This window comes from Trachinotus anak, unplaced genomic scaffold, assembly GCF_046630095.1.
Source record: "Trachinotus anak isolate AG129_WGS33_773 ecotype Australia unplaced genomic scaffold, CSIRO_AGI_Tana_v1 ptg000010l, whole genome shotgun sequence".
In the NCBI taxonomy this organism is placed as follows: Eukaryota; Metazoa; Chordata; class Actinopteri; order Carangiformes; family Carangidae; genus Trachinotus; species Trachinotus anak.
The window spans coordinates 777,560-786,678 of NW_027273861.1; positions in this window are offsets into that span (position 1 = coordinate 777,560).

The window sequence follows — 9,119 nt, forward strand, 5'->3', positions numbered from 1 at the left end:
CAGATGCAGTAGTGTGAATGTATCAGTGTCAGTGTGATATCAGAGGGGAATCTTCCTCTCTGTGAGGGCAGCCTTTCACTGTTCATGGTGGAACAAAGCAGCAGAGCATTGTTTTGTGAACAACCTCTCCCTCACCTGTGATGAGGTGGAGCGAGAGGAGTCAGAGCTGTGACTTTCTAAGTATCCAGAGGACAGATGTTGGAGGATTTATTTGCTTTAAGACTGATCAGCAGAGCTTACGGAGCTCAGCCTCTTCCTGCTAAGACTTTCTGTGGTAACTGCATCAGAGATGAACTCACAGACGGGTGTACTTCAGACAGTTTAATAGAAGGATGAGTGACAGCACCAACAGAGAGAGGAGTTCTACTGTTTTCTACTATGTTCTACTATGACTGAAAATCACTGTTTCAGGTCTGTTGTACCTGTGACCAGACACAACTCCACACAGCTATGGTGTCACTCTGTGCTGGCCACACCCCAACTACACCCTGACTACATCCTGACTGCACTACACCCTGACTACACCCTGACTACATCCTGACTACACCCCCTGACTACAACCCAGATCACTGTGAGTATTCACATATCCTATATATATTTATACAAAAGTATTTCAGTTTCACACACCTTTATACCTACACTCCATCACATTTCAGAGGGAAATATTAAACTTTTTACTCCTCTGCATTTCTCTGACAGCTTCAGTCTGTGGTTACTTCACCAATTACAGTGTTCTGCACAAAACATATGACGAGTCTAAGGTAAGATATGATAACACTTTATTCATCCCAAAGTGAAATCAGTGTCCCAGCAGCTTCCATTTAAGATAACAGAAACCAAGATGAAGAAAATAAGATAAAACAGAATAATAATAAAATAAATGGAGATTAAATGGAAATGTATTTATATCTGTCTATAGGCCTAAAATATGATTCATTATTATAGTTATAAAGAGGTAGAAGCTACACAATAGTAGTATGAACTAGTAAAAAACAATGCTCCACCTCAACCAATTACCAGTGTATCAGTAACAAAAATCCAGTGACATAACAATATAACACTTAGACAGGTCATTTGTCTGATTGAGTACTTTTACTTCTGATACTTGAAGTACACGTAGCTATTAATATTGCTGTACTTTTACTGCAGTAACATTTTCAGTGCAGTGTGATATCTCTACTTTTACCTTAAAGGAAGTGAATACTTCCTCCACCACTGCTGGCTGCACCAACACCACCTCAACACCACCTCAACACCACCGCAGCTCCTTGGCAACTGATTTCAAGCATTGATTAAAACACACTGTTAGTGTTGCTGATGCTCTTAAAACAAAAACAAAAAAAAAGTTTTGGCAAGTGGGGAGCCTGAGAGGATTAAGGGAGGATGATCAGACGGCTGAGCACAAGAGCTTCGAGACGATCTTCAGATCCTCTGTGACATTTACATCACGAATACATGAGAGGAAAAAATGTGTGACCCTGATGATTCTCTCTCTGGGATCATCAATAACAGTATAAACAAGCCTCAAAGCCATCAACTACAACTGGCCCAGCTCCCATAAGTCCTTTCAACACTTTAAAATGTAAATAATTTGCAGCTTCTTTCAGAGACAAAGTCAGACTCACAGGCTGACCATTCGAGTGGAAAACATCCTGCGCTCGTGCTAACTGTAACAAAAACATGGAAACCTGAGTGTGTAGCTGCAGCGGTCGCTCTGTCAGTCTCACACCACATGTTAAGACTTCACTGGTGGACTTCAAAGTGCTGCTCTGACATGTTTATCTACCATCAACCTCTCTGGTCTCCATCCAGAGACTTCCTTTACATGCCTTCAACTCAATATGATGAGTTGGCCTCGAGCCACTTTACTCTCAGCGAGCAGCACACAGACCTGATGTCCCAGCAGTAAGACCTCCATCTGCACTGTACCAGCACGTCTCTCTGATCTCCATATGTGTGGCCTTGTACTTACACCTCTTATTTATTATGTGGGGAGCACAGGGTCAATTCATCTGAAGGACCATGTGATGGATGCCTCTACACTGGTGGCTACACTTATACTTCACATAAATACAAACAAATCTCCAAATCACACACTGTCAGTTTCTAGATTTGATTTAAAGACCAATGAGAGTCAATCTGATCTATATGAAACATAAATATCTGAAAGAAACCTGTAATTCTTCATGTCACATTATGTATCCTCCCTCAGGGGAAATGCATGAAGTCAAGTTTGTTTAGACAACAGATTACAGTTTACAGTGAGGGCCCAGGATCTCCCCCACCTTCACGGCTGCGGCCCCATCATCAGCCGGACCAGGCTCCATAGGTCTAGGCCTTCAAAGGTCCCCTGTGAAGTTTTCTTGTAAACAAACATAAGTTATGTTAAGGCCTTTTCACACCAAGACCGAATCATCAAATTAACGCACACAAACCTTTGCACATTGTGTCTGGTGTGTTTTATTATTCTTTAAATACAGACAAAAGAGAGTCATCAAACAGTGAGGATGACTTTGTGGTCCTCTCACAGAAAAGAGAAAAAACTGGTCCATCAAGAGCAGGCGCTGCAGAATCCTCCCGATCGTTTCAACATTTTTGATTCTCTGCAACAACACTGGAGCCACACGTTAAAGAGAAGACCACTGTTTTCACAATCCAGTTGGTCCTGAACAGCAGCTGGCAGTACGTAAAAAAAATAAAATTGCTGAAAATCTAAATGACAGACAAAGGTTACAGAGTTGTGTGTAAACATGAATGACGCTGTGTGATGTCATGTTTATTTTTTAAGTGCATCAGTTTGGGATGAAAAATACAGACCTTGTGTGTGAGGGCCTGGACTAACTGGAGCTCTAACAAACATGTTGAATACACTTCCTTCCTCATGAAACATCTGCAAACCTGATATTAAGTATTTTAAATCCATCTCTGTTTACATCCATGTTTACTAGCTCATCATCTTGCTCTTCCTCTCCCTCACCCCTGTGGACACATTGCTACATTTTGTCATTTGTCTCTATTTCTGATACAACCTGTAGGAACTTCTCCTGAAATAGCATCTCTATAGCAACGGTTAGGGGACCTTTGTCGTCATGGTTGCAATAATAAACGTGCAGGTTGTAGAACAATCATGGATTAAAGACACAACATTGACTCAAGATCAACAGTGGTCCCTCATGTCAAAGTCCATCACCCAACCTCCACCCACTGAGCTCTACCTCACTTCCTCCTTTGCTGTCATCGTGATCACTACGACCTCTAGAGAACACTTAACAATATAACTACACTGACTATGGGTCGTAATAAGTGAGGCCGTTTGTTAGGGGAGGACCCAACCGGTCGAGGCAGACGGCCGCCCACCCTGAGCCCGGTTCTGTTGGAGGTTTCTTCCTGTTAAAAGGGAGTTTTTCCTCCCCCCTGTCGCCAAGCGCTTGCTCTTTGTGCGAACTGTTGGGTTTTTCTCTGTAACAAAGTAAGGTCTTGACCTGACCCTGTAAAGTGCCCTGAGATAATGTATATTATGATTTGGCGCTATACAAATAAAATTGAATTGAATTGAATTGAATTGACAGTCTGATCTTGTTGTGTTACTGCAAAAGGCTGATTTCTGTATTATTCTGTGACAGGACCACTTACAGATATTAACACTAATGGAAAGTTAGCTACATGGAGCTTGTCTGTTTTTGGCAGACTGGTGATGATGCTTGATAGTTCAAACTCTGAAGGTCCTCTCTAGAAATGATGATGGTGAGAATCTTCTCAGCTCATTGAAATGACTTAATTCTGGTTTCCAGAGAAACGCGTTTGAGCAGTCATGTTTTAACAGTGGTCTCATGTGTTTACACTGAAAACATATGAAGTGAATTTGACAGTAAAGTTTAAGGATTCAGTTCCAGCAGCTATGAAGATGAATGTCTCTGTCTCTGTCTCTGTCTCTGTCTCTGTCTCTGTCTCTGTCTCTGCCTCTGATTCTGTCTCTGTCTCTGTCTCTGTCTCTGATTCTGCCTCTGATTCTGTCTCTGTCTCTGTCTCTGTCTCTGCCTCTGCCTCTGATTCTGTCTCTGTCTCTGTCTCTGTCTCTGTCTCTGCCTCTGATTCTGTCTCTGTCTCTGTCTCTGCCTCTGCCTCTGATTCTGTCTCTGTCTCTGCCTCTGATTCTGTCTCTGTCTCTGTCTCTGTCTCTGCCTCTGATTCTGTCTCTGTCTCTGCCTCTGCCTCTGCCTCTGCCTCTGATTCTGTCTCTGTCTCTGTCTCTGATTCTGTCTTTGTCTCTGTCTCTGTCTCTGCCTCTGATTCTGTCTCTGTCTCTGTCTCTGCCTCTGATTCTATCTCTGTCTCTGTCTCTGCCTCTGATTCTGTCTCTGTCTCTGATTCTGTCTCTGTCTCTGTCTCTGTCTCTGTCTCTGCCTCTGATTCTGTCTCTGTCTCTGTCTCTGATTCTGTCTCTGTCTCTGTCTCTGATTCTGTCTTTGTCTCTGTCTCTGTCTCTGCCTCTGACATTGTCTCTGTCTCAGTCTCTGATTCTGTCTCTGTCTCTGTCTCTGTCTCTGCCTCTGCCTCTGTCTCTGTCTTCGTCTCTGACTCTGTCTCTGGTTCTGTCTCTGTCTCTGCCTTCGCCTCTGTCTCCGTCTCCGACTCCGTCTCCGTTTCTGACTCTGACTCTGTCTCCGTCTCCGTCTCTACCTCTGACTCTGACTCTGACTCTGTCTCTGACTCTGACTCTGTCTCCGTCTCCGTCTCCGTTTCTGACTCTGACTCTGACTCTGACTCTGACTCCGTCTCCGACTCCATCTCCGCCTCCATCTTCGTCTCCGTCTCCAGCTCCGCCTCCGACACTGTCTCTGTCTCTGTCTCTGCCTCTGCCTCCGACTCTGTCTCTGTCTCTGCCTCTGCCTCTGACTCTGTCTCCGTCTCCGACTCCATCTTCGTCTCCGCCTCTGCCTCCGCCTCCGACTCTGCCTCTGCCTCTGTTTCTGACTCTGTCTCTGTCTCTGTCTCTGACTTTGCCTCTGCCTCCGACTCTGTCTCTGTCTCTGTCTCTGTCTCTGCCTCTGCCTCCGACTCTGTCTCTGTCTCTGTCTCTGTCTCTGTCTCTGCCTCTGCCTCTGACTCTGTCTCCGTCTCCAACTCCATCTTCGTCTTCGTCTCCGTCTCCACCTCCGCCTCCACCTCCGCCTCCGACTCTGTCTCTGTCTCTGCCTCTAACTCTGTCTCCGTCTCCGACTTTGCCTCTGCCTCTGCCTCTGTCTCTGTCTCTGTCTCTGACTCCGTCTCTGTTTCTGACTCTGTCTCTGTCTCTCTCTCCTTTGTATTTGGGTCACTGCTGCTGTTTCCCCCTCATGCTGTAATGAGAGGCTTCAGTGTGTCTCTCCCTCTCTGTGACCCTTCCACTTCCCCCTTCATTATACAGATCATACAGCCTGTTACCCTCCTACACATCATTTGCCACCCAGTGAGTTGTTTAAACCTAAATGGGATGTGACTGGAGTTATAGGGAGGCAGTGGTCCTTTTGTCAAAAAAAAAAAAACCTGAACGTTTTCTTTCTGCTGTGAACCTCAGTCCTTTAGAAGAACGATATTTAACATGTTGTCGTCTTGTTGTCATCCCACAGACTTTTAAAAATATTAAATGAACTAAAAAGTTTCTGTTTCTGCAGTTACACTGTTGTAGTTGAGCTTGTTGGTTGTCACTGATCTAATGTGATCAAATCCACACACAATAATTACGCACAGACACACAAAACACAATAATATGAAAGCAGCACAAAGCCATCATACGCAAGAACACATTGTGTTTAAATAAACCCACACAGGGCCCATACGCACAGCTGAAAATACGCAACTGACAGTTATTTCCTATAGACCATCATTTATTGTATTATCCAGCTTTAACAGTGCACTGTGACAGACTGGCAGCCCCCGTAATATCAAACTGAGAGAGATCATTAACTCACTGTTCAGAAGGTGATAAGAGACAATGAGCATAACGAGTTAAGTAAAGTCTCTGAAGACAAAAAAAGTTATTCAGAGTTACTGCAGAAAAATGTTATAGTGATGTTAATGTAGATAAAATCACTGTAAAGTTACTCAACTCCAAACGATCTGTCAGACGTTTTACACAGTGAATGTGATTTTTTAATATTTTATTATTCTTATTGTTATTATTATTATTATTATTATTATTATTATTATTCAATGACTGAGTAGCCTTATTTGTTGGTTACATTTACCTGGCTCTTTGTTTTCATATTTCGCACAGTTGTCACTAACTAAATGCTTCCTCGGTTCCTAAAAATGTGTCTGACAGGGTGAGAAACATGAGCATTAATTAAATGAGTTCACATTAAATTTGGCTAAACTGTTTCCAATCTCTCGGATCCTCTTTTAGTTCCCTGTCTGAGGATGTCACTGTGTTCCCAGAGTTCAGTAATTTACCCTGTTAGTAAATTGTTATTATTACCAATCTACAAGGCAAATAATAAATATGAATGAAAATATAAACAAAGCTATAAAAAACTGTAGTTTTAAAGGTGTGTTCAGAGTGAATATAAAAGTTACAGGCAGTGTGACTGAATTATGAATATTCATATCTGGCAGCACAAATTAAAACAGCTTGAGCTCTTATTCTGAAACTTTATGACTCTTCCAAAAAAGAACAGTGAAGAAGAAGAAGAAGAGAGAAACTGGAGGAAAATTAGTTTAAATATAAAGATCAGTCAGAGTCTGAGCTATTAAACAAACGCACACATAGTGACACTCCATACACACACTAGGTGTGTGTACAATGTCTATACACTTAATATATTGATGAACAACAATCATGGACTGTACAAACAATCCAGGTATCAAATGTGTGCACATATAAACCTGAATGTACACTTACATGTGTCAGTGTCAGTGGGACTCAACCAGAACACAGATTTCATAAATATAACCAGATACGTACTGATTCATTCTTCAGTGTTCAGTCAAGATCTCCAAACCACATCACTGAAGAAGTCAAACTCACCATCCACCATGTCTTGGCAGTGACATCATAACACAGTTGCCACTTCACCGAGCTGTCCGCCTCACCGCAGCCTCCTGGTGTAGCTGACATCGCCATGACAACAAAGAGGAGCTGTTGAAATGTCAAGCAACCATGGCCTTGAAGTAAAAACAGGATATGTGGTATATCCCGAGTGATGAAAGTCTTTAGCAGCAGCAGTTGTGATTCTGCTGCTGTTGTCAGTGTTGTCCAAACTTCAGTTCAGTTTGTTGGTCAGAATCTGTTTGTGTATGAGTTCAGGTCCAGGCCCCGTAGATCCCAGGTCTAGTTTGGCTCTGATTCCAACACACAGAGGAAGTTCTTCAGAGGTGCATTTTGCCCCCAGATGGAACAGCTGGTAAATTTATGATCAAGAACTTTTGCCTCAGTAAAACTAAAACTCCCCTGTGTATTACTCACATTAAAATAAATGAGATTAGCATAGATTCTGTAATCTAAGTGAACCTTTTCAGATGCATCTGAGATCTGTGGGCAGCCTGTGCTCCTGGTTTGGCACATTAACTATTAACAAGTGATGTTTTAACCACTGAGTGTGCTCAACTTAATGAACACACCTTTGAGCTACAGAGCCATCAGATCAGCACCATTTCTCCTCTCAGTCCTGCTGGACTCCCACTGAATCAAAACTCTCACAAGTCCAAGTCCACCATGTGTTCCAGTTGCGGTCGTCCACTTGGAGCTTCTTACCTGCTGTGGCCTCTGATTTCAATGCAAAACACTGCCCAATGCATGGATTTTGTTAATTAGTCCTCCTCTGATAATCCATGTCTGTAGCTCTGTACTGTCGTCACATCACTTTGGTGTGAGATGGATTTGTCTTAGTTCTCTGTGCGCCCTGAATAGTTCCCAGTGTTGTTTCTCCTGCTCCTCTCAGCACATGTACAAGTTCACATGTCTCTACATAGGAACTCCCAGTTAAAAATGCCCAATCAACTTCTGGTCCCTCTGTGCAAAAAAAGCACCAGCCACCAACAAAACCAACCAGCCAACCGCCCCTCTTGATTCCATTGAGTGGGCTGTCACTTTGAAGAGACGGATTAGGAGCTGGTAGACACACACATGGGCACACGCACACACATACATCAACTGCTTCTTACCAGCTGTCTAAACACACTCATATACAACATGTTGTTTCATATATGGTTAAAACACAACTAAGGTCAGAATAGTTTTCATCATGACATATGGTCTGTCTGTGTCCCTCCACTGTGACTCAGAGCCCATTTTAAAATAATGGCATTGACCTTTCTCTTTTTGCCTCTTACTCACTCTCTCTCCCTCCTTCCATCTTCCTCACACCCTCTGAACAAAAAAGGTTCTGCAGGGGACCTCAAACATTTCTGGGACTTTGGACCAAGAACCCATCATAGTGCTGTAGAGAACCCTGATTCAGATCTCTTTTCTTATCTTGGAGAAGACCTATTATGCTCATTTACAGCTGTATATTTTTATCCTGGACCTCTGACTGAGCAGCTTTGCATGAGTCACAGTTTTAAAAAAGTCCTTATTTATCTCAAACTGCCTGTTGTGCAGTCAGACTGAAACAGGCAACATTAGCTCGGGGCTCCTTAAGAGGCCTCCTCAAAAGCCCACTTTCTTCTGATTGGCTGAAGCAAGGACAGTGCTGCCAGTGCTTGTGAGGATGGCCTCATCCTCTTACTGGTTTGGAAACTGTAGCTGTGTCCCCATTCAGGGGCCGCAACCTTCAGACACTGCATTTGAAGACTGGCCGCATCAGGGCATCTCGACTAGGCTGTCATTTTCAACAACTATCCCAAGATTCATTGCACACCGGTAATGAAAATAATATGGCAGCAAACCACACTAACAGAGAGTCTCAGGATTACACTTTAATTTTAAGTATTTCAGCTCAGCCCAACAGCTAATGGTACAACAGTTAAAACCGAGGGCCTTAAAACCTCAAGTTTTTCTGAAAAAAGTGATGTGTTGTCAAGGTTGCTAGGCGACAGGAGCCCCGTTTTGCAATGCAATGGTAAGGGTGGACACAGCTGGTGATGTCAAGTGAAAATCATTTCCATCCAGCTATGAAGGGGTCTTCTGAAGGACGTGGCCC